Genomic DNA, 26,970 nt, shown 5'->3' on the forward strand with positions numbered 1-26,970 from the left:
TGTAGACTTTCTGATACGTGTCACTCTGTTGGCCACGTATGTATAAAATCTTCTTGAAGCATTGTGAATATATCCTAACACAATCTTGCTGTCTGTATAAAAGTTAATTGCATGGATCTCGATGTCCAGTTCTGTTGTAATCATGTCTGCCATCTCTACAGCTAAGACAGCAGCACAAAGTTCTAGACGTGGGACAGTGTGAGCCGGTCTGGGAGCCAGCTTAGATTTTCCCATGAGGAACCCGACATGGCTTTGTCCCTCAGTGTCTATTACCCTAAGGTAGGCGACAGATGCGATAGCCATAGTGGAGGCGTCAGAGAATATGCATATTTCTCTTCTCATTGTAGCAGACAAGGAAACAGATACGTATGGTCTAGGGATGTTGAGTTGTTCAAGCTCTAACAATGAGTCTTTCCACAACTTCCACTGCATTTCCTTCTCTTCAGGTAGAGGTATGTCCCAGTCACTTTGTTCTTGCTCAGTAGTGATCTGTCTCAAAAGAGCTTTACCTTGCATGATGATGGGTGCTACGAACCCCAGGGGGTCGTAAAGACTGTTGACTGTAGATAGGACACCTCTTTTTGTGAATGGCTTCTCTTCTCTGGAGACCCTGAAGGTGAAACTGTCAGTCTTCAGGTCCCAACTAATCCCAAGACTTCTTTGCAAGGGTGGTGATTCTGTTCCTAGATCCAAGTCTTTGAGGTATTTAGCACGGTCTTCCATTGGAAATGCTTCCATGACTCTGTTGCTGTTGGAAGCTACCTTGTTCAGTCTTATGTTGGATTCTGCCAACATTTCTCTTGTACTTTTCAGGACGTTGATAGCTTCTTCGTTGCTGGAGAAAGAAGCAAGTCCATCATCTACGTAGAAGTTCTTCATGATGAACTGTGTGGCTTCTTGACCATGTCTTTCACCTTGCTGTGCTGCTCGTCTCAGGTTGTAGATAGCTACAGCTGGAGAAGGGCTGTTTCCAAACACATGTACCTTCATCCTGTACTCTGTGATTTCTTTGTTAAAGTCATTGTCTGCATACCACAGGAACCTTAAGTAGTCTCTGTGATCTTCACGAACAAGGAAACAGTAGAACATCTGTTGTACGTCTGCTGTCACTGCTATGAGTTCTTTTCTGAACCTGATGAGTACTCCAAGGAGTGTGTTGTTCAGGTCAGGTCCGCTGAGAAGGACATCATTTAGTGAGATGCCTTTGTGCTTCGCACTAGAGTCAAATACTACGCGTATCTGGCCTGGTTTCTGAGGATGGTACACCCCAAATATTGGTAAGTACCAGTGTTCTTGGTTCTCTTGTAGTGGTGGTGCCCTTTCAGCTTGATCGTTGTCAAAGATCTTCTGCATGAAAGCTTGGAAGTGTTTCTTCATATTTGGCTTTCTTTGTAGCATGTGCTGCAACGAGGTGAAGCGTTTCTCTGCTTGTACTTTGTTGTCAGGAAGGCGATGGCGTGGTGACCGGAAGGGTAGAGGGGCTACCCAGCTGCCTGATTTGTCTCTAAAGACTTCTCTGTCCATGATCTCAAGGAAGAGAGTATCTTCCACCGAGGGTGCTAGCTTGTCGTCATCTCGTGTTCTTTCAAACACCTTACAGCTCAGTTCATCTGTATCTCCAGTTGAGGCTAAGTCTTCCATGCACCTCTGGATACTCCGATGATGTGTTGGGTTAACAAGTCTCTCTTTAATGTGTAGACTGTTGGTACATGGGCAAAGACAAGATGTACGACCATTCTGTAACAGATGTGTTCTGTAGACATTTACCTTTTCTGGTTTGTGGAGTCCATCTAGACATACTTCTCCAACGATGACCCATCCGAGATCAAGGCGTTGTGCAAATGGTGCATTGTGTGGCCCATTGTACTGTTCTCTGACTTTGTGCACTTTGAGCATATCTCTCCCAAGTAGAAGGATGATTGCAGCATCTGGATCTAGTGCTGGTATCTGGTCTGCTATTCGCACCAGATGGGGGTGATGACGAGCAACTTCAGGTGTGGGGATCTCTGACCTGTCATCTGGTATCTCATCACATTCTATGAGGGTAGGAAGAGTCACCTTTGTCTTTCCATCTAATGACTCGATGATGTAGTTGCTTGCTCTTCTCCCTGTTGTCTCTACAACTCCAGAACAAGTCTTCAGGGTGTATGGAGTTGGACTTCCTTTGTCACCGAAGAGGTCAAAGAACTCTGTTTTTGCCAGAGATCTGTTACTTTGTTCATCCAAGACTGTGTACATCTTGATTGCCTTTTCTCTGAAGCCTGCAGGATACACCTTGACTAAGCATATTTTGGAGCATGATCTAGGGCGACCCTGCTCTGTACAGATCTCAGTGCACTTTGAGGTTACTTCTGGCATTGTACTCTCGCCTTGCTCCCCACCATGATCTTCTTGAGTTGCTGGAACTTCTTGTTTCCATGGTGGTGGTCCTGGGTGTAGTGCTGACAGGTGTTTGTCACTGTTGCACTCTGTGCATTGTATTGTTTTTGTACAGTCTTTTGCAAGATGCTGAATTGAAGCGCAACATCTGAAACAAATATGATTGTCTTTAAGGTAAGCTTTGCGCTCTTCTAATGTCTTACTTCTGAAACTGCGACATTTTCTTAGTGGATGAGGCTTGTTGTGGATGAGACATATTTTGTCTGGCTCCTCAACTTTCTTACTTGCGCTGTCTTCCTGATTGACTGCAGACTCAGGCGAGATTTCTGTCTTCCGTACAGAAACTGTTGCTCTGCGTTCTTTGTAAGGCGTTGGAGGTTTTTGCTCTACCTTTGGGGAGCTTGCAGTTCTCTTGTTCAGGAAAGCAAAGCTTGGATCATTGCGTGTTTCAGCTTGGTCTACGATGAATTCAGCAAGGAAGGCAAATGGTGGAAATGCAACTCGATGTTCTTTCTTGTATCTTGATGCTTGAGTGACCCACCTTTCCTGCAAGTTGAAAGGAAGTTTCTCGATTATGGGATCAACTCCACGTGCTGTATCTAAGTATGAGAGACCTGGCAGGTATCCACTAGACTTAGCGGCTTCTATTTCTAAGAGTAGGTCCCCAAACCCTCTCAGCTTTTGATTGTCTTTGTTTGTCATTCTTGGATAGTTTTCTATCCTCTTCAGAAGAGCATCTTCAATCACTTCAGGTGACCCATAGCAGTGTTCTAGTCTCCTCCACACCATTGCAAGTCCTGCTGCTGCATCATGAACATGTACTGATCTGATTCTTTGGGCTTGCTCAGTGGACTCTGGTCCTAGCCATTTGACGAGCAGATCAAGCTTTTCTCTGTCTGTCAGATCTAAGTCTTGGGTACCGCTTAGGAAAGATGACTTCCAGGCCCAGTAGTTTTCTGGGCGGTCGTCGAATTTCATGAGACCAGCGCTCACTATCTCACGGCGCATCAGGAATCTTGCTACCTCTGTAGCTCTTGCTGCATCTGGTGAATACTTCCTGGGTGTAGACTCAGGGTATGGCTGCGGCTGGTAAGGCTGATGAGGTACTTGACTAAGTCTGCTTTGTTCTCCTCTATTGTAAGTCTTTCTGCTATAATCCAGACTTGTATTTGCTTGAGGAGGGAGTAAATCAGCATCCGTTTGCACTCTTGTCAGGTTGGCAGATTGGTCTCTGAGCATGCGACCACTTGACTTCCTACCCTGAGGTTCTGATTCAGTCTTGCAGTGTTGCATAGTATCAAAGTTGCTTATTGCTGGTGGAGTCAATGATGGTCTTGGTGTGTCATTGTACTGCTGGTCAGTGTACATGATTGCTTGTGACTGAATGCACTCACGGGTACGTTGGCTTGCGCTGAGGGGTGACATCCGGGTTTCTATGTCAGAGAACTGAGCTTCAGCAGCCCTTGTGAGAACTTCTGCCTCGGCTAAGGCTGCTGCAGCGTTTTTCTGCTGATGCAGTAAGTGTAAAGATGCTTGCACTTCTGCTTTTCTTCTAAGTGCTTCAGATTCACTTTTTGCTTTTCTTCTAAGTGCTTCAGATTCACTGTTTGCTTGTTCTTTCATCAATTCAGCTTCCTGCTTTGCATAGGACACCATTGCACAAGCTGCCTCTGCTTTCGCTCTTGCCTTAGTTGCTATGGCGCTAGCGGATGACAGGCTGGTGGTGCTTGAGTGTCTAGAACTATGGCGTTTAAATCTTGATGCATCGGCGCTAACCGAAGTTAGATTTGTTTGACTGGACGCTCTAGACAATGTTGTGCACCTAGATCTACTTCTTGGCAAGGTGTCTTCCTCTTTATAGGAGCATTGAGGGTTAACTGTTGGAGTGCTGTTCTCTGGGTTCTGCATCTTGATTTAGCTGGCAGCTAGATAATGATGATGACTGGACACAGCACAGCGGTGTTATAGCACGTGAGAGAATTAGTTTCACTTTCTAGTGCTTCGCGCCCTTACTCCGACACAGACTGCAGGGCACAGGATTTATGAGTCTGAGGCTGCGGACGATTCAAAGCTGATTAACTGCTTCTGATAACGTTTTAAAAGCCTTTTTACTATAATGTCTCCGCTGTCTCGTGGACACAGCTTCACATCAAGTTTATACCGAATCTCAAGGAAAGACACGCTGGTTTGCTTAACTGATGTAATCTTTACTGAGATATAATGAAAGTGCGGTAAAACTGTAAAACAAACATATGAAAGACAAATATAAGCATGGCTATTCAAGTGCCTTACATTATGCATAGCTAATACATAGATAGTCTAACATGTGCTCACTTACTACACACTGAAAACACACATTCTCTATCTACAAATGCCGAGCATCTCTCTACACAAGGTAACTAGCAATTCCTTACTCACAGGCTTTGGTATTTATCAGATTTGCAGTCTGTATTAGCTTTAAGAAGTCCTGTGGATCTGGTCACTGTGGTAGCTGGAGCTGGAATGAATGAGACATGCCGGAGCTAGCCCTAGGCTTTAGAGAGAAGGCCCGCCTCTAGGCTTCAAGAAAATGGAGGGTCTTAAAGGAACAGACCCTGCTGAGTGCCAAGCATGTAAAATACATTGCGAAGGCAGCACATGGACTGTTACCGATACTGTATGTACGGAAAATCTTCAGTAAAGTTCCTGAAAGTTTTAAGTTCAGCACTGCTGTGGACAATCCATTTATTTTACACTCACCTATCGCTCTTGGGAAGGGTGGTGATAGGCCCAGCATCACTACAGAGTTTTAACCTCCACCCTGGCATCACGAGTGACAAGGGTTAACAGCGCCCTTTATAATACTGAACAGCAACACCCCAACTACCCTACACCCCCACAAGGCTTCATTCCCCAAGTCTACCACAAAGCCTTTTTGGCATCACGAACAGGATTTGGGTGTGTGCCTGCTGCTGTTGCCACTAGTGAAACTGTACTCCCCCCAATATAACGGACTTAATTAATGTGCTGTAAACCGCATTATTGTGTACGAGAGTGGCGCGTGTGGTGCAAGTTGCAAGGGGGCCACGCAAAAAGTAAGGGGGAGACGAAAATTTGTGCGCAGCAAGAATGTGTAAACTGCAAAATTTATACATGCTACGATCCTCTGGTCTGGTCGACACAGGAAGAGTTAACCTGCTACCAGAGAAGCGCGCGAAAAAGGCCTGCACTGCGCCTCGTCCCGCCCCTGGGCGAGGCTATCAAGTTGCTGTATCGCAGCCGAAAGGGAACTAAAGGGTACAAGAAGAGTTCGGAGGAATATTTTCTGAAGGACTGTAAAGTAATGAGTATTGCTTTTCTTTGCTAACCACTTTTGATTTCCAGTAACCAAGTTCAAGAAACTGTGCCTAGCAGGACTATGTTAAGACTGTTCCAGTTCCAAGTTCAGCAATGTAACCACTAAGCTTTGTGCCTGACCATTAGGTCAAGAGACTCTTAGCCAGTAAGAGATGCGTAAGTTTTGTGCCCGGCTGATTGTGGTAAAGCCGTGTTTCCCATATACTCCTAGTGTAGGTGGCCTGCAGATCCTTACATGCCAGTTTGTGTATATATTCCTATATTCATGAGACTTTCTTGCTAAAAATGGCACTTATCAGGTGTATGCGCCTGAAACTTGTTGGAGTGTTAGTAAATGTGTAAACTTGTATAATAAAAATGTATATGGTTCTTGTACACAGAAGAGATAACTTTGTGTTTGTGTACATAAAAAGTAAGTAAGTGTTGTACACGAAAAAATATCCGCTAGATGCACGTGTACACTAAAAGCAAAAACGTAAATCATTTTTGTATACATGTACATACAAATGTATAAAAATACTAAAAAGGTGTTTTAGTAGTTGCTAAATAGGTGACTCTCCCGGCTCCTCCGAGAGTAGCATTCCAGTTGTCAATTACTAGCACCTTTCATCAAACAAAACTGCCCTTAAGATATCAAGACTAACTATTAGGCAGTAATTGCACACATAGAACCTTAAATAGCTCACTTAAATGTACTACCTCAGTCTTCTTCAGTACATACACAAAAACAAAAATATATCTCACATTCAAGAAACACTTAGGAATTGTAGCCTATTGATATCCAATTCCTGCCACTGTTAGGTACACTAATTTTCTCTCTTCTCTTTATTACATGTGTGAGATGCTCTACCTGGCCAGTAGGTGCTCTTGCAAGCTTAAAATCGCTCTTGGGAAGGGTGGCGATAGGCCCAGCATCACTACAGAGTTTTAACCCCCACCCTAACGTCACGAGTGACAAGGGTTAACAGTGCCCTTTATAATACTGAACAGCAACACCCCAACTACCGTACACCCCCACAAGGCTTTATTCCCCAAGTCTACCACATCATTTTTTTGCGTTAATGTCAGAACCTCTGTAATATCAGCCACCCCTGTGCAAATCACCAGTTTAGGCCTCAAATGTACAAACAGTCCATAAATATTGGGACATCGACACAATTCTAAAATTTTTGGCTCTATATACCACCACAATGGATTTGAAATGAAACAAATAAGATTTGCTTTAAAGGGGTATTCCAGGATTTTTTTTTTATTTGACTATGCTACAGGGGCTGTAAAGTTAGTGTAGTTCAAAATATAGTGCCTTTACCTGTGTGTGACGGTTTTCTCACAATTCTTCTGTGATTTTCACCCCAATGTTTATTTTTAACAGCATACAAAAATACTGCTGTCTCAGATTTTTCCCAGCTTGCAATGCGGTCGAGACATGACTCACTAGTCAGCTGATGACAGGGAGCCTGTCTGCTTCAATGGGTGGAGAGAGCAATCTGCAAGTAATGCATCAGCCGGAGACACCCTGATTGAAAACCACAGGTCTGCAGCTCATTTATGTTTCAATGGGTGGGGTGGCTGATGTGCGGGAAGGAGGAAAATGGAATCATAGGATTTGTAGGCAAACAAGAAAACTGAAAACAGGAAATACAAGTTCACAGAAAGCTAGCCACAGTGTTATGGTAATCTCACAGAATAGCCATTTACTCCAAGACAAGCGCAGATCCTTCCTAAGCATGTCCATTACTGTCTGCCAGGTACGTACTAAAATCACCTTATGCTGGATAACCCCTTTAACTGCAGATTGTCAGCTTTAATTGGGGTATTTAGCTTTAATTTAATTGCTTTAATTGTAGCTTTAATTGTATTTACATCCAAATAAGGTGAACAGTGTAGGAATTACAACAGTTTGCATATGTGCATCCCATTTGTTAAGGGACCAAAAGTAATGGGACAGAATAATAATCATAAATCAAACTTTCAATTTTTAATACTTGGTTGCAAATCCTTTGTAGTCAATTACAGCCTGAAGTCTGGAACGCAAAGACATCAGCAGACATTGCTGGGTTTCATCCCTGGTGATGCTCTGCCAGGCCTCTACTGCTACTGTCTTCCATTCCTGCTTGTTCTTGGGGCATTTTCCCTTCAGTTTTGTATTCAGCAAGTGAAATGCCCAATCGGATTCAGGTCAGGTGATTGACTTGCATAACATACCACTTATTTCCCTTTAAAACTCTTTGGTTCTTTTGCAGTTTGCTTTTGGTCATTGTCCATCTGCACTGTGAAGCGCCATCCAATGGGTTCTGAAGCATTTTGCTGAATGAGTAGATAATACTGCCCGAAACACTTTAGAATTCATCCTGCTGCTTTTGTTAGCAGTTACATAATCAATAAATACAAGAGAAGCAGTTCCATTGGAAGCCATACATGCCCACTTTGCCATGACACTCCTATGCCATGACACTCCCACCACCATGTTCACTGATGAGGTGTCTGCTTTGGATCATGTTCCTTTCCTTCTCCATACTCTTCTCTTCCCTCTGGTACAAGTTGATCTTGGTCTCATCTGTCCATAGGATGTTGTTCCAGAACTGTGAAGGCTTTTTTAGATCTTGTTTGGCAAACTCTAATCTGGCCTTCCTGTTTTTGAGGCTCCCCAATGGTTTCAATCTTGTGGTGAACCCTCTGTATTCACTCTGGGGAAGTCTTCTCTTGATTACTCTGACACACATACACCTACCTCCTGGAGAGTGTTCTTCATCCGGCCAACTGTTGTGAAGGGGTTTTCTTCACCAGGGAAAGAATTCTTTGGTCATCCTCCACAGTTGTTTTCCTTGGTCTTCCGGGTCTTTTGGTGTTGCTGAGCTCACCGGTGCATTCCTTCTTTTTAAGAATGTTCCAAACAGTTGTTTTGTCCACGCCTAATGTTTTGACTATCTCTCTGATGGGTTTGTTTTCTTTTTTTCAGCCTAATGATGGCTTGCTTCACTGATAGTGACAGCTCTTTGGATCTCATCTTGAGAGTTTACAGCAACATATTCCAAATGCAATTAGCACATTTGAAATTAACTCTGGACCTTTTATCTGCTCATTGTAATTGGGCTAATGAGGGAATAACACACACCTGGACATGGAACAGCTCAGAAGCCAACTGTCCCATTACTTTTGGTCCCTTAGCAAGCAGGCGGCACATATGCAAACTGATGTAATTCCAACACCGTTCACCTGATTTAGATGTAAATACCCTCAAATTAAAGCTGATCGTCTCGAGTTAAAGCACATTTTGTTTGTTTCATTTTAAATCGATTGTGGTGGTGTATGGAGCATAAAAAGGTTAGAATTGGGTCAAAGTTCCAATATTTAGGGACCTGACTGTAGTGCGCTCTCACTCTTGAGCCATGTTGTGGGCCCGCAGAGCATTTTACGCCCACATAATGGATAATTTTTGTACTCAGGTGAAATGCATTACAAATTTTGGTAATCCTTTTTTCCTTTTATGAAAATGATGGGGCAACAAAAGCATGTTAGTGTAAAAAAATATATATATATTTTACACTAACAAGCAAGTGTAGAGCCCAACTTTACCTTTTTATAAGGGGTAAAAGGAGAAAAAGTCCACCAATATTTGTTAGGCAATTTCTCCCGAGCATGGAAATACCCCTTATGTGGCACTGAATTGTTGCCTTGAAATACTACAGGGCTCCGAAGTGAGAGAGCACTATGTGCATTTGAGGCCTAAATTAGGGATTTGCATAGGGATGGACCCAGATGTAAGAATGACACTTGCCTCCGATACCAAAATTACCCTATGACAGTGTTTCCCAAACAGGTTTCCTCCAGCTGTTGCAAAACTCCCAACATGCATGGACAGTCAATGGCTGTCCGGCAAAACTGAGAGTTGTTGTGTTGCAACAGCTGGAGGCTCCGTTTTGGAAACTATGCTGTACCAGACTTTTTTCATTTTTATTGGGGGGGGGGGTTAACTGTGTAGGGGTATATGTATATGTAGTGTTTGACTTGTTATTTTGTGTAGTGTAGTGTTTTTAGGGTACATTCACACGGGTGGAGGTTCACAGAGAGTTTTCCTCTGGGAGTTTGAGCTGCAGCGAAAAATTAGCTGCATCTCAAACTTGCAGCAAGAAATTCACATTCCCATAGGGAGGGGAACAAACCTCCAGCTGTTGCAAAACTACAACTCCCAGCATGGAGGGTCTATCAGTGCATGCTGAGAGTTGTAGTTTGCAACAGCTGGAAGGGGCACTGGTTGTGAAACACTGATTAAGGTAACAAACTCAGTGTTTTGCAACCAGTGTGCCTTCAGCTGTTGCAAAAAGCTACAACTCTCAGCATGCCCGGACAGCCAAAGGGCATGCTGGGACTTGTAGTTATGCAACAGCGTGAGGCACACTACTGCAACTCCCACCATGCTCTTTGACTGTCCGTGCATGCTGGTGATTGTAGTTATGCAACAACTGTAGGCACAAAAATGTGCCTCCAGCTGTTGAATAACTACAACCCCCAGCATGCACAAACTACCAAATGTCATGCTTGGAGTTGTAGTTGTGCCTTCTGCTGTTGCATAACAACTCCAAGCATGCCCTTTTGTGCATGCTGGGAGTTGTTGCTAAGCAACCTCCTGTTGCTGTGCTCTGACGATCCGACTGCCGCCGCCGACTCTGCTTCTGGGTCCCCGATCCCGCCGCCAATGCCTGGGATCGGGGGCCCCAGCCTCATTTGAGGCCTTCCGGCACCCCCTCTCGCCAACCAAAACAGGGGCGTAGCGGGTGCCGTCAAAGACACCTCCACAGCGGGAGTTCTGATCGATAGGTGCTCTCGGACGGCACCTATCATCCTTTTTTTAACGGGTCACTGGACTTAATTGGCAATTTACTGCGATCGCCGACATGAAGGGGGTCTCAGGACCCCACCAGGCATTGTCACGGGATGCCTGCTGAATGATTTCATCAGGCATCCCAGTTCGGTCCCTGCCCGGCGAGCAGCAGGGACCAGAAATACTCAGGACGTAGAGGTACGCCTGGAGTCCTCAAGGATCGGGGATGCAGGGCGTATGCATACGCCCTGTGTCCCTAAGAGGTTAAATGTTTTGTTTTGTTTTTTTGAACATTTTTCTTTTTTTTTTTTTTTGGCTCTTGTCTTTCTGTTTGTATTTTAGCCAGTTGTCTTACCTTTTGGCAATTTTATTAGGCTGTTTACTAAAGTAAAAATATAAGGCATCTAATGTATTCACAAAGTAACTCACCTGCTTATATAAATGTCTTCTATATGTGAACTATATAATGATGATCAGGGGCAGACAGAAGCTTTATACAATCACATACAAGGCTTCTTACCTCCTGAGTGTGTCTCCAGGTTATAGACTGGGGATTTATGTAAAGCTCTTGACCACTGATCGCCCATGGGGTATAATTTCCCACTTTGACCATTCGTACATCCATATGTGTGGTATTTTCTATATAAATCCAGTTCATTATCTTATATGGATGTACGGATTCTCCTTGGTCAGTGAAGTAATATGAAGGTCTCATTGGATCCAGTGAACTCTTCATCCTCTGTATGTAGCGCTGTAACTTCTGTCTGTGTTGTATAAGTCCAGTTATTGGATTTTCTGGATATTTGTCTTTTATATATAATAACATTTCATGTAGAGATTTTGCCAGGATTTCTATGGCTTCATACAAGCTTGGAGACACCCCCGAGGAGAGGTAAGTCCTCAGACTTGGGAAACTCTTCTTAAAAGTGACATTGTACCTTTCATCAGTATCATTGTATGAAATGAAGGCATCTTTATTGCCATTTCTGGTAATTAAATCTATTTCTGTCCAGAATATCTCATCATTGTAGATATTGGGGAATTTTCTGTAGTTTTTCACAATATTTTCCAATCCAAGAAAAGGCTGTAATGAAAAGTCCACTGCTAGACTTCCATTAAAATCTGTATACTGGCATTCTGCAGTGACCTGAGTGAAGGCCCAGGATGGAGGGAGGATGAGAGTTTTTCTTAAAAGTAAAACATTATCATAAATTATTAATTGTATTCCATCCTCTGAGTAGGTCCCACACATTATAAGGACACTGACCTTTGGATTATTAAAGATTTGTAAAATCTCCTTATTATTGAGGAACATTTTCTCAGATAGTGTTATGGTGTAGGCGACACAGATCCCGTGCTCTCTCATGTACTTTGTTAGTATCTGTAGTTCATTCTCTCCGGTTTCATTATCTGATACTAAAATCCCAACCCAGGTCCAGTCAAAGTGCTTCAATATTTTGGTTATTACCATATTGTGGACGTGGTGGCTTTGGACTGTGCGGAAAACATGTGGATAGAGGCGTCTATCAGATAGTGAGTGGTTGGTGGCTCCAAAGCTGATCTGCAAAACATAGAGGGCAAAAAAAACATTTTTTATCAGTATTTATTTTGTTATTTTTATTTATTTATTTGCTTTTGTATTTTTGCATCAAAAGAGAGAGGAACTGCAGGGGGAGAGGAAAGTGGTGAGTAGATTTGCTTAAATTATATTCATTATTCTAATTACATTATTAGGCACAGAGGGCGCCAAATTACTATACGAAGGCAGAAAGGAGTGCTTTCTATTGGCTGGAGCACAGATGTGGCCAATATTCTAAATTAGGGCACAGAGGAAGCCTAACTAATATTTGGGGCACAGGGGGAGCAAAGATACTTTATGGGGACATAAAAGGGTGAAATGGATTTTATCAGTGCTTTTGTAACCATCTTACTCCCGGCCAAATCCGTATACAGAATCTATCTTTATTTCAAATTGTTCAAGCTTATATAACCTTTGTAATTAACATAAGTTCCCACCCCCTACTAGGGGGAAAGATATGCTTTTCTGAACGCTTCACTGTACTATAGACGACCCATGGCTTGTCCATGGACCCCCTTAGCCTCAGACTTTACACATATGGAGTCAGATGGTGTCCTTAAGGTTTACTGGTTTTATAGATGGCATTGAAGCTCCGTAATGGGGTATAGGCCTCTTCTGTAGTCTCATAGTCCAAATTTGTCATCACCGGCGCTGCATTTTCGACAGCCTTCTCACATATCTTCTTTAAACAAGGCAAAACACAACACACAACAAAGGCAAGGATTATCAGGATTATAAATATGGTTATTCCTGTTTGGGCCAAAGTCTTTTTCCATCCTCCCATCCAATCAAAATATTGACCCCAGGGGTCTGAGATTCCAGAATTCTCTATTGATAGGTCTTCTAGTTTCTTTATGGCAATGGTTACTTTACCATTGGGTCCTGTGTTGGCTGGGATATAGGTGCAACAGGTTTCCCCAAACATTTTACATACTCCCCCTTTTTCCGCTAACACCATATCTAATGGAATACCATGTTGGAATGTCATAGTGGATGTGGCACTTAGATGTTCGGCCTCACCTTTAAGAGCTTCCACTGAGAAATTGATAAATCTCTGCTGATTATAATATATATCAAAGAAGAAAGCAGCACTCGTGGTAGTGTGAGCAGGGGCCTACAGCTAGGGTCCCGGTCCAGGATCCTACATACGTACTCCAAGGAAAATGCAGTGGCACTCCAGTAGTGAAAAAATGAAACTACTTATTCATCCCAAATGTGTAGAGAGCGATGTTTCGATGATCTCACACCATCAAGTAACTAGTGTTACATCATGTGACTTTTTATGGTCGTGCAGGACCAATCAATCAAACAATTTAGTGTAAACATTGTGCGGAAGAGTATTGACAAATACATATACTGTGCAAAATATACATTAGTGTTATATACATATACAGCAGGCAATCTATATACTATTTGATCGCTGCTATACATAATAGATGCATAGATACAGTGCATACCGTGATTATATCTCAGGTGCATAGTGCATTAATCGTGATGAGATGGGCGGGGGGGCGGGACACTCACCATAGATCGGTGTAGAATCCATATGCTGTTCAGCGTGGGCACACGGATACTTCCGGGGTCCATTTGCAGGACCGGAAGTGACGTTCCGCTAGATAGTTCATGTGCCGGGTCATGTGATGGCCGTTGCTGTGGAGCTCAGGCGCTCGCCTCGGTTCATGCGCACAACAGTTTTAGAGGGTCACAGCGCCATCTTGAGTAGGGGAAACGGTGCCCTTGTCCTTTTGCTCAGTCGCACAGCATTCTTCTCTTACATGTATAAATGAATGAATCAGAGCGACAGCTCACCTCATCCTCCCTGCACCTGTGCACGGGCCTGATCAGCAGCGTCCCTGACCGTATGTGTGCACAAAGAAAGAAAACGGTCCAGCACTGGTTTGCAGGTAAAAACAGCTTCTTCTTTTATTGGGTCAGTTCCGACAAGACAAATAAGCCGACGCGTTTCGGACCTACACTCGGTCCTTAGTCATGGCATACACACTCAGTAAAAAAGAGATACATATATATATATATAAAACATTATGGTCACATGACCATTCATCAATTAGATATAGGAAAACCTGGAAAACATGGCATGGATCCCAGAAAGCATCTGTATAATGTAAATACATAGACAAAAAAAGGGGCAAGCAAGGGAATCTTAATTTCAAAATATAAATAAAGTAGTACTAAATGCCTATAATGGAGACCGAAAGTAATAATAATAGTAATATCACTAATAAAATTCATACCCTCCTCTTACACACACTAGCATGGTCTGCACGAGCTTTATGGCTCTTCTATAGAAAAAAGTATAGAACATTATTCTGTTTTTCAAACAAATGTTCCAGCCCGTGCAGAAACATGCAAATGCTACACTTATTTAGGGCAGGTTGAAAGGGGGGATTTTTTTTAAATATAAAAAGCCAAAAAAGGAAAAACCCTATCTGCAAGAGAGCGAAATGTGGCATCCATTGCCACCTATTATACACCTCAGCATGATAGGATCAAATCCTGCCTCAGATTCATGCCCTGCGGTTAACGGGTGTCCAACTGGAAAATCCAGAAAGACTCCCGATTCAGCAGGGTCCTCCGGTGATCACCTCCTCTGGTATGCCTAAATACTTTTTGTATGCCCATAATTTTCAGAGAATCTGTGTTCCCTCCGTGAATGTCCCTGAAGTGCCTGGACAGGGAAGACACATTAAAACCAACCCCTCTCGCATCTGAAATGTGTCTCCTAATCCGGCACTTCAGGGCATTCACGGTACAGCCTACGTACTGTATATTACATGCAGCGCATGTGGCCATATAGACTACATGAGTAGTATTACAATTGATATAAGTTTTCATTTTATAGCTTCTATTAGTACTGTATGAAACAAAAGTATTAGTTACCTCCATATGGCCACGTGATACATTTTTATGTCCACATTTCCAACTCCCTGGAAACTTCAACCAAGTAGGTTTGATTTTATTTTTGTTTTTATCGGGGTCCACAAACAGGCTTGGAGACAATTTTGAGCCCAAAGATGGCCCTCGCTTCGCCACAGCCTGTAGGGAGCATACCTCAAAATTACGTAGTACCGGATCCTGTTCCAAAATGGGCAGGTATCTTTTCATAATATTCTTTATTGTATAGAATTGTTTACTGTAGGCTGTAATAAATCTAGGCAAGTATTGTTTGTTTCTCTGGGGGTCATTTGTAGACTGTCTCCTATTATTTGTTTTAATTAGATTCTTTCTGTCTAGACTTTTCGCTTTTCTGCGGGCCTCCTGTAAAGTTGCCTCATCATAACCTCTCTCTTTTAGCCTCTGATGTAGGTTGTTAGATTCCTCATTAAAAGTGGACTGGTCAGTACAATTCCGCCTCAGGCGTACCCATTCGCCATATGGAATATTTCGGACCACATGGCGGGGGTGACAAGAACTTGCCTGTAGGATGGTATTCCCAGCCACTTCTTTACGATATGGGGAGACTGTCACCTTTTCACCTTTCCCCTCTAAGACCACATCCAAGAAGGGAATTTTAACATGGGAAATAGATGTAGTGAACTTCAAATTTAGTTCATTCTGATTGATATACTGGATTTTTTTGTCTATGTATTTACATTATACAGATGCTTTCTGGGATCCATGCCATGTTTTGCAGGTTTTCCTATATCTAATTGATGAATGGTCATGTGACCATAATGTTTTACATATATGTATCTCTTTTTTACTGAGTGTGTATGCCATGACTAAGGACCGAGTGTAGGTCCAAAATGCGTCGGCTTATTTGTCTTGTCGGAACTGACCCAATAAAAGAAGAAGCTGTTTTTACCTGCAAACCAGTGCTGGACCGTTTTCTTTCTTTGTGCTTACATGTATAAAGCACATATGGTCTGGGAGGCCTACGATCACCGATGGCACACCCAGAAACCAAAAAAAACGGCGGTTCCCATTGTTGCCATAGGCAACAAACTGGGATCCGCTTTGGTGCATACCTGAGTTCTGAAGAAGTGAGACTCTTTATCCGCAGACGGCATCTATTTTGAAATCCACATTAAGCCCTTGTGGTTTCAAGGTATCCAGATGATAAATCCACCGTAACTCTTTTCGTTTTCATTTTGCAATATGATTGCCACCACGTTTTAGTGGTGGTACGTGGTCAACAATGGTAAATTTTAGATCCCTTTCACTGTGTACTTTGTCTAGGAAATATTTAGGAACGGGTAAATCAGCACGACCCTTACTAATAGTATAGCGGTGCTGATTCACCCGATCTCTTAGCATCATTAAAGGGGTACTCCGTTGCTTAGACATCTTATCCCCTATCCAAAGGATTGGGGATAAGATGCCTGATCGTGGGAGTCCCGCCTCTGGGGACCCCCGTGATCTTGCATGCGGCACCCCGTTTGTAATCAGTCCTCGGAGCGTGTTCGCTCCGGGTCTGATTACCGGAGACTACACGGCTGGCGGCGGGTGACGTCACGCCTCCGCCCCCGTGTGATATCACGCTCCGCCCCTCAATGCAAGTCTATGGGAGGAGGCGTGACAGCTATCACGCCCCCTGCCGTAGGCTTGCATTGAGGGGCGGAGTGTGACGTCACACGGTGGCGGAGGCGTTACGTCACATGCCACCCGCCCTGTAGTCGCCGGTAATCAGACCCGGAGCGAACACACTCCGGGGACTGATTACAAACGGGGTGCCGTGTGCAAGATCACGAGGATCCCCAGCGGCGGGACTCCCGCGATCAGGCATCTTATCCCCTATCCTTTGGATAGGGGATAAGATGTCTAAGCACCAGTGTACCCCTTTAATCGTCTCTCCGACATATAGTAAATCGCATGGGCATTGCAGTACATACACAATAAATTCTGTGTTACAGGTGAGACAGAATTTATTTGGGAAACGTTTGCCTGTAGTGGGATGAACAAATTAATTTATACACAAACAAGGGAAAGATCCTTTGTTAACAATGGACAATAGTCCCTGTGTGGATTTTCGGAGACTCACATCAGCTTTGACAAGACGATCTTTAACCCCTTAAGGACAATGGACGTACTCCTACGCCCCCGTTTCCGAGTCCTTAAGGACCGAGGATGTAGGAGTACGTCCTGTCCATTCCCGGCCCCCCGACACTAACCAGAGGGGAGCCGGTGCCCGATGCCTGCTGAAATTGTTCAGCAGGCATCGCGGCATATCGCCCAGAGGGGTCATGATGACCCCCATGTCGGCGATCGCAGCGCATCGCTCGTCAATTCAGACGAGCCATGCGCTGCGATTCCGTTCCCGCCGCTCGCCGGGCGGGGATCGGAGCCGGATGTCTGCTGATTTCAATCAGCAGACATCCCGGCAGTGTGCAGGAGGAGGTCCTGAGGACCTCCTATACCTGCGATCGCTGCAGGACGCCGGTAACTACTTACCGGCGTTCTGCAGTGGTTCCGGCGTTCTGTATAAAATCAGGCCGGTCATCAATCACTTCAGGGCCAGAATTTGGAAGGCCTATGTCCCGGGGCGGGAGGTCGCTATTGATGAGTCTCTCATCAGCTTCAAGGGGCGACTCAGCTTCCGGCAATACATCCCGACCAAGCGAGCGCGGTATGGCGTGAAGATGTATAAACTTTGCGAGAGTACCTCCGGGTACACTTGCAAGTTTATTGTGTATGAGAGACGAGATTCCCGTTTTGAACCCCCAGAATGTCCCCCCACTCTGGGTGTTAGCGGAAAATCGTTTGGGGCCTTTTGCACCCATTGCTAGATAAAGGTTACCACCTTTACGTAGATAACTTTTATACTAGTATCCCTCTCTTCACATCCCTCGCCGCCAGATCCACGGTTGCTTGTGGGACAGTCCGGAAGAATCAAAGAGGCCTTCCGCCCCATCCCCTACATGCTCCTATACCCCGGGGTGCGTCCCGTGCCTTTTCCCATGAGAACCTGTTGTTGGTCCGGTATAAGGACAAGAGGGATGTCCTTATGCTCACCACAATTCTTGGGAATGGCAGCACCCCTGTCCCTGTGCGAGGTACCGCGGGACCGGTCCTCAAGCTCGATTGTATTCTGGACTACAATCGGTATATGGGGGGAGTTGATCTTTCTGATCAAGTCCTTAAGCCATATAATGCCATGTGGAAAACATGTGTATGGTATAAAAAGGTTGCGGTCTACATGGTACAGGTTGCCATGTACAACTCTTTTATATTGTACAAGTACGCTGGCAACACAGGGACATACCTGGAGTTCCAAGAGGTAGTTCTAAAGGCCCTCATCTTTGGTGACCACCAAAGAGCGGGTCAGAGAACCTCTGGAACTTTAGGTCTCCGGATCATCCCCGGCCAACACTTTCTAGGTGTGATCCCCAACACTGGAAGGACGGGACGAACCCAGAAGAAATGCAGAGTGTGTCACAAGAAGGGGAGATGGAAGGACACCACGTACCAATGTGACACTTGCCCCGATCATCCGGGCCTCTGCATAGGCTGCTTCAGGGAGTATCACACTTCCATGGAGTACTACATTTTCCATCCTTTGCCCTAATTTTCATTCCCCAGAATTCGGCTCCAATGTACCACTCCAGGGTACATTGACTTCCAAATTTTAAACCAAAACACCCCCCCAAAAAACAAAACCTTTTTCCCAATACCCCAATATCTTTTTTTTTTCTTCCCCCTAAAAAATGGGTCATGGGACACAGAGTCAACGCTCTCTCTCCCCACCTGAGCAGGTTGCGCATTTGAGGTAACAGAATAGGGATGGCCCGACACATCACCTTCCCAGAATGATGATTCAGAGTATAGGGTTTGGGGCGGGCATCATTTTTACTTTTGGCTGTACTCTGGGAAAATAATTGGCATATCAGTACAAAAATTGCAATTTTCTTCCCCCCCATAGTACACTTCATCCATTCCTGGAAAATAAATGAAGGGAACACCCGTCTGTTCCAAATCTCCATTTCACCCTATACACCTTCCCTAGAGGGTGTAGTTTGTAATAGGTTCACATGTGCGTGTTCCTTTCTTGTATTTTCCTCTGAATGTATGTAACTGTTAGGTCCGTAACAAACATCCGCCTCAAATGCGAAGAGATCTCGCTGAGCTCTGTCGTATTTCCAGGCGACAATTCAGAGTCACATGTTAGTTGTTCCCAGAAAGATGAAGCAGAGCATAGGTTGAAAATTGCAATTTTCAAAAAGCTAACCTTCATCCATTCCTGGAAAATAAATTTAGGAAACACCTGTGCGTTAAAAATGTCCTCTTTACCCCTATACCCATTCCTCAGGGTGGTTACTTTCTGTAATGGTGCCACATGTGGGTGTTTCATTTTTGTATTTTCCTCAGAATGTATGTAACCGTCAGCTACTGATATGCCATAGGCCACAAATACAAAGTGACCTCTATGACTTCTGAGCCTTGTTGTGCGCCCGCCCAGCACGTTACCCCATATGTGGATGTATTTTTATAGTCAGGGGAAAAAGCCCTCCAAAATTTGTAACCCAATTCCTCATATTACCCCATGTGAAAATGTAAAAAATTGGGTAACCCCAGCATTTTAGTGTAAAAAAATCAAATTTTTCAATTTATGGCCCACTTTTCAAGAACCCTGTGAGGTATTATTTCCCACTGTACCCCTTATTACGTTCATTGAGGGGTGTAGTTTCCAATGTGTTTTTTTTTTGCTGTTGGGGGCTTTGTAAATGCATATGACCCCCGACTTCAATTTCAAAAAATTTTCACTCCTTCCATTCTGAGCATTGTATTGCGTCCACATACCAATTTACATCCACATATGGGGTATTTTTTTTCTCAGACGAAGTTGTTCTACAAATTTTGGGGGCCTTTTGCCCTATTACCCAATGTGAAAATGAAACATTTGGGGTAACACTATCAATATAGTGCAAAAAAAATAAAATTTTTCATTTTTACGTCCCACTGTTCAAAAAACCTTTGAAGTGTAAGTACTCACTGTAACACTGTTACATACCCCGAGAGGTCTAGTTTCCAAAATGGTATGCCATGTGGGTTTTTCTTTGCTGTCCTGGCACCATAGGGGCTTCCTAAATGCTGTATGCCCCCAGAGCAAAATTTGCTTCCAAACAGCCAAAATGTGACTCCTTCTCTTCTGAGACCTGTAGTGCGCCAGCAGAGCACTTTTCACTCCCATATGGGGTGTTTTCTGAATCGGGAGAAATTGGGCTTCAAATTTGGGGGGGGGGGGGTATTTTCTGCTTTAACCCTTTGTAAAAATGTAAAATTTTTGGTAAACCAAGCATTTTAGGTAATTTTTTTTTTTTTTTACATATGCCAAAGTCGTGAAACCCCTCTGGGGTATTAAGGTTCACTTGACCCCTTGTTACATTCCCTAAGGGGTCTAGTTTCCAAAATGGTATGCCATGTGTTTTTTTTTTTTTTTTTTTGCTGTCCTGGCACCATAGGGGCTTCCTAAATGCGGCATGCCCCAGAGCAAAATTTGCTTCAAAAAAAACAAAGGTGACTCCTTCTCCTCTGAGACCTGTAGTGCGCTAGCAGAGCACTTTTCACCCCCATATGGGGTATTTTCTTAATCTGGAGAAATTGGGCTTCAAATTTTGGGGGGTATTTTCTGCTTTAACCCTTTGTAAAAATGTAAAATTTTTGGGAAACCAAGCATTTTAGGTAAAATGAATTATTATTTTTTTACATATTGCAAAGTCATGAAACCCCTGTGGGGTATTAAGGTTATTTTTACCCCTTGTTACATTTCCCAAGGGATCTAGTTTCCAAAATGGTATGCCATGTTTTTTTTTTTTTGCTGTCCTGGCACCATAGGGGCTTCCTAAATGTGGCATGCCCCCAGAGCAAAATTTGCTTCAAAAAAGCGAAATGTGACTCCTTCTCTTCTGAGACCTGTGGTGCGCCAGCAGAGCACTTTTCACCCCCCCCCCCATATGGGGGTGTTTTCGGAATTGGGAGAAATTGGGCTTCAAAGTTTGGGGGGTATTTTCTACTATTACCTTTTTTTTAAATGTAACATTATTGGGAAAACAAGGATTTTAGATACATCTTTTTTTACATTTGCAAAAGTCGTGAAACCCCTGTGGGGTATTAAGGCTCACTTAATTCCTTGTTACGTTCCTCAAGGGGTCTAGTTTCCAAAATGGTATGGCATGTGGGGGGTTTTAGCTGTTCTGGCACCATAGGGGCTTCCTAAATGCAACATGCTCCCCAAAAACCTTTTCAGAAAAACGTACCATCCAAAATCCTCTTGTCGCTCCTTTGCTTCTGAGCCCTCTACTGCGCCCGCCAAACACGTTACATACACATATGAGGTATGTGCTTACTCAAGAGAAATTGGGCTACAAACACAAGTATAAATTTTCTCTTTTTACCCCTTGCAAAAATTCAAAAATTGGGTCTACAAGAACATGCGAGTGTAAAAAATGAAGATTTTGAATTTTCTCCTTCACTTTGCTGCTATTCCTGTGAAACACCTAAAGGGTTAACACACTTACTGAATGTCATTTTGAATACTTTGGGGGTGTAGTTTTTATAATGGGGTCATTTATGGGGTATTTCTAATATGAAGACCCTTCAAATCCACTTCAAAACTGAACTGGTCCCTGAAAAATATTGAGTTTGAAAATTTTGTGAAAATGTGGAAAATTGCTGCTGAACTTTGAAGCCCTCTGGTGTCTTCCAAAAGTAAAAACACGTCAATTTTATGATGCAATCATAAAGTAGACATATTGTATACGTGTTCCAAAAAAATTATTTTGAATATCCATTTTCCTTACAAGCAGAGAGCGTCAAAGTTAGAAAAATGCAAAATTTTCAATTTTTTCATCAAATTTGGTGATTTTTCACCAAGAAAGGATGCAAGTTACCTTAAAATTTTACCACTATGTTAAAGTAAAATATGTCACGAAAAAACAATCTCGGAAGCAGAATGATCAGTAAAAGCATTCCAGAGTTATTAATGTTTAAAGTGACAGTGGTCAGATATTCAAAAAATGCTCTGGTCCTTAAGGTGTAAAATGGCCTGGTCCTTAAGGGGTTAAGGTTAGGTGATCTTTTGTAAGACATAATTGGTGGATTGTTGAACTCAGGTATATGACCCATACCTGTGCTCAAGATGTGCCAGTGTTTCCTCACAATGTTAGATATGCTGGATGACCTGTCTGAAAAAGTAGAGATAAATACAGGTCTCTTATCATCCCCATCTCTCTTTTTGGGTCTCAGTAGTGTCTGTCTATCCAAAGCCATAACTTTATTTTTTGCCTGCACCACTAGTTTTGCTGGGTACCCCCTGTGTCTGAAATTTTTCATCATGGTGTCAAGAGCAGGTATTACCTGTTCTTCTGTCCTAATGATGCATTTTGCCCTTATCACCTGATTGACAGGTAAGGAATTTACCATGCTGCAAGGGTGATTACTGTCAAAGCGTAGCATGAAATTACAGTCAGTTTTTTTGACATACAAATCAGTCTCAAGATGATTGCCAATGATATATACCTGGATGTCTAGGAATTGAATGCTATTGCTGGAGGAGGTTATGGTGAATTGTATATTTGGTGTTATGGAAATCAGAAAGTTGTGGAAATCAGTAAGTTGTTCAGGTGTTCAGGTCCATATCATGAAAATATCATCAAAGTACCTCCACCACTTTAGCACAAAGCCAAAGTGGGGAGATACATAGATGATTGACTCCTTCAGATGTGCGAAATAAAAATTTGCATATGTGGGCGCCATATTTGTTCCCATAGCTGTCCCTGTCATTTGGTTATAGTACACCTCATTAAAAACAAAGTAATTTTTAGTCAGGACCAATGTCACGAGTTGTAAGAGAAAGACCATCTGTTCCCCTGTAAAATCAGGGAGTATGAATGATTTGACTGCCTGTACACCTCCATCACGTGGAATGGAGGTGTACAGGCTTGTAATGTCCAGGGATGCTAGTATGGTGTTAGTAGGGACTTCAACATCATTGATTTTGTTTAAAATGTCACAGGTGTCTTTCAAATAAGATTTAGCACCATAAACATACGGTCTGAGAGTCTTATCAACAGAGATAGAAATGTGACTTGTAAGTGAATCACACCCCGGATACAATGGGTCTTCCAGGTGGATTTTCCAAACACTTATGGATCTTTGGTAAAAAAATATATATAACCGGAGGAACCGGATACTTGACAAGAAAATCAAGGATTTGATTGTTAATGATGTTATGATCAAGAGCATTTTTAAGGACATTTTCTATTTCACGACTGTATTCCCATTTGGGATCTGTCTGGAGTTGTCTGTATTTGCTGGTGTCAGATAACTGGCGCATGGCTTCAGCAATGTATTTGGACCTATCCATGACCACAACCGCGCCCCCCTTATCAGCAGGTTTTATAATCAGGTTGTGGTCATGGATCAGTCCCTCTAAAGCCGCCATCTGTGATTTAGTCATGTTAGGGTGTAACAAAGTGTTTTCAGACAGGTCATCCAGCATATCTAACATTGTGAGGAAACACTGGCACATCTTGAGCACAGGTATGGGCCATATACCTGAGTTCAACAATCCACCAATTATGTCTTACAAAAGATCACCTAACTTTAAAGATCGGCTGGTCAAAGCTGACGTGAGTCTCCGAAAATCCACACTGGGACTATTGTCCACTGTTAACAAAGGATCTTTCCCTTGTCGTGTGTGTATAAATTGTTCATACATGAACAAGGGAAATGAATTTGTTCATCCCACTACAGGCAATTTTATCTCACCTCTAACGCATAATTTATTGTGTATGTACTGCAATGCCCATGCGATTTACTATATGTCAGAGAGACGATTAATGAGGCTAAGACTCGGGTGAATCAGCACTGCTATACTATTCGAAAGGGCCGTGCTGATTTACCCGTTCCTAAACATTTCCTAGACAAAGGACACAGTGAGAGGGATCTAAAATATACCATTGTTGACCACGTACCACCACTAAAATGTGGCGGCAATAGTATTGCAAAATTAAAACGAAAAGAGTTATGGTGGATTTATCATCTGGATACCTTAAAACCAGGAGGGCTTAATGTGGATTTCAAAATTTCACATGACATATGTAAAGCTTAAAATTCCATTGTGGCACCATTTATGTATATGGAATGTTATAGATAACTTCTATTATTCTTTATTGTACCGTTCATTTTATATTTGTTTTTATTTAGATATGGGCGAGGAGTTGGAGGAGCACTCGGGCCAATTGATCGCAAATAAATCCATGTGGACTAATCTCTATTACATCCGTCTAGTGGTGGACCAAGCCTGTGGAGCAGTGCACTGGTTAAGAACAGATGCCGTCTGCGGATAAAGAGTCTCACTTCTTCAGAACTGAGGTATGCACCAGAGCGGATCCCGGTTTTTTGCCTATGGCAACAACGGGACCCGCCTTTATTTGGTTTCTGGGTGTGGCATCGGTGATCGTAGGCCTCCCGGACCATATGTGTTTTTTACCTGTAAGAGAAGAATGCTGTGCGACTGAGCAAAAGGACAAGGGCACTGTTTCACCCTACTCAAGATGGTGCTGTGACCCTCTAAAACTGTTGTGCGCATGAACCGAGGCGAGCGTCTGAGCTCCACAGCAACGGCCATCACATGACCCGGCACATGAACTATCTAGCGGAACGTCACTTCCGGTCCTGCAGATGGAGCCCGGAAGTGTCCGTGTGTCCACGCTGAACCGGGGGACCCGTCGGTAATGGCGGACATCCACAATTGCGCGGATGTCCGCCATTAACCCCTCCGATGCCGTGATCAATACAGATCACTGCATCTGCGGCATTGCGGTATTTTGAATGGACGATCGGATCGCCCGCAGCGCTGCCGCCGGGATCCGATCATCAAGCATGGCGGCCGGAGGTCCCCTCACCTTGCTCCGGCCATCTCCCGGGGTCTTCTGCTCTGGTCTGAGATCGAGCAGACCAGAGCAGAAGATCACCGATAATACTGAGCAGTGCTGTGTCCTATACATAGCACTGCACAGTATTAGCAATCAACTGATTGAAATGAATAGTCCCCTATGGAGACATAAAAAGTGTAAAAAAAAAGGAAAAGAAATGTAAAATAATAAAGTAAAAAAATTTGAAAAATCCCCTCCCCCAATAAAAAGTAAAAAGTCTGTTTTCCCCATTTTACCCCCAAAAAAGCTTAAAAAAATTATTAATACACATATTTGGTATCGTCGCGTGCGTAAAAGTATGAACTATTAAAATATATTGTTAATTATCCCATACGGTGAACGGCGTAAACGTAAGAAAAATAAAAAAAAGTCCAAAATTGCTGCTTTTTTGGCACATTTTATTTAAAAAATTAATAAAAAATGACTAAAAAGTAAAACCTAAGCAAAAGTTGTACTGATAAAAACTAAAGATCATGGCGCACAAAATGAGCCCTCATATCGCCCCATATATGGAAAAATGATAAATTTATTGGCGGTCAAAATAGGGCAATTTCAAACATACTAATTTTATTAAAATGGTTTGAGATTTTTTTTATGCGCTACAATTATAGAAAAGCATATAATCATGGGGATAATTTTAATTGTATTGACCCACAGAATAAAGAAATCATTTCATTTTTACCGGAAAGTGTACAGCGTGAAAACAAAACCTTCCAAAATTTGCTAAATTGCGTTTTTCTTTTCAATTTTCCCACATAAATAATATTTGTTTGGTTGTGCCATACATTTTATGGTAAAATAATTGATGTCATTGCAAAGTACAATTGGTAAAGCAAAAAACAAGCCCTCATATGGGTCTGTGGATGGAAATATAACAGAGTTGTGATTTTTAGAAGGCGAGGAGGAAAAAACAAAAATGCAATAATAAAATTGGTCTGGTCCTTAAGGCCAAAATGGGCTTGGTCCTTAAGGGGTTAAGAATACACACTGTCCTAGACACACAATGTCCAATGCCAGTGTACCCCAAAATTTAATTTCCCTAAAAGACATAGGCCCATTTAATCGGCTTCCTGCGCCAAAACTCGACTGATACCCTCTCTTCGGATCATCAGGCCACCCCAAACAACTCAATCCTCCAAGGTGACCAAGGAAAGAGTCCCAAGAATCTGTAACTTTTGGGAGTCCCTGGAAATCCCCCAAGAGACATCATACCCCAAACAATGCAATTCCCCCAGGCGACTCAATCAATTCTTCCCCAACAGGATCCTGCTTATTCACTCACTCACACTTCATACACACTCGGGCAGTAGATAGCTACTTTTATGACAGTTATATGGGTAATTGACTCTGGGCGAGATTATTACCTGTCTCTGGTAAGTCACAAGCAAGTCGACTAGAGCAGCAAGATAAAACAAAGGGGGAGACCGGGGTACTTTTGTCTATGTAAAAGAATGTCCTACCTTACTCCTGGAGTTGATCAAATTCTGTTTGCGTCCAGCCTTTGTTCAATCCTTCTGCTCTAGGTATTGCGACTTGCACATGAGGCCTAAAACCCAGGCCCCACGTTGGGCAACACCTGATACGGATTTTATCAGTGCTCTTGCAACTATCTTACTCCCGGTCAAATCTGTATACAGAATCTATATACCGAAGTATACCAAAGTAAATCAAACGGAGCCATTCTCTTTTAAATGCTTCAAAGTTTTGTGTGCTCTTCACTGAGCTTTATTTCAAATAGTTCAAGCTTACATTACCTTTGTAATTAACATAAGTTCCCACCCCCTACTAGGGGGAAAGATATGCCTTTCCTGAACAGTTTGGCGGGTTTCTTTGTTCAAAGGCTTCACACAATGGGAGGGGTGAGACCGGAAGGAGCAGTACAGCATTAGTAGGAGGGGGGCTCCTAAATGAACATTTTACATGAAAAAACATAGATACATCCATTACAAGGGTATAATACT

The sequence above is a fragment of the Hyla sarda genome, chromosome 1 (assembly GCF_029499605.1).
Source record: "Hyla sarda isolate aHylSar1 chromosome 1, aHylSar1.hap1, whole genome shotgun sequence".
NCBI lineage: Eukaryota > Metazoa > Chordata > Amphibia > Anura > Hylidae > Hyla > Hyla sarda.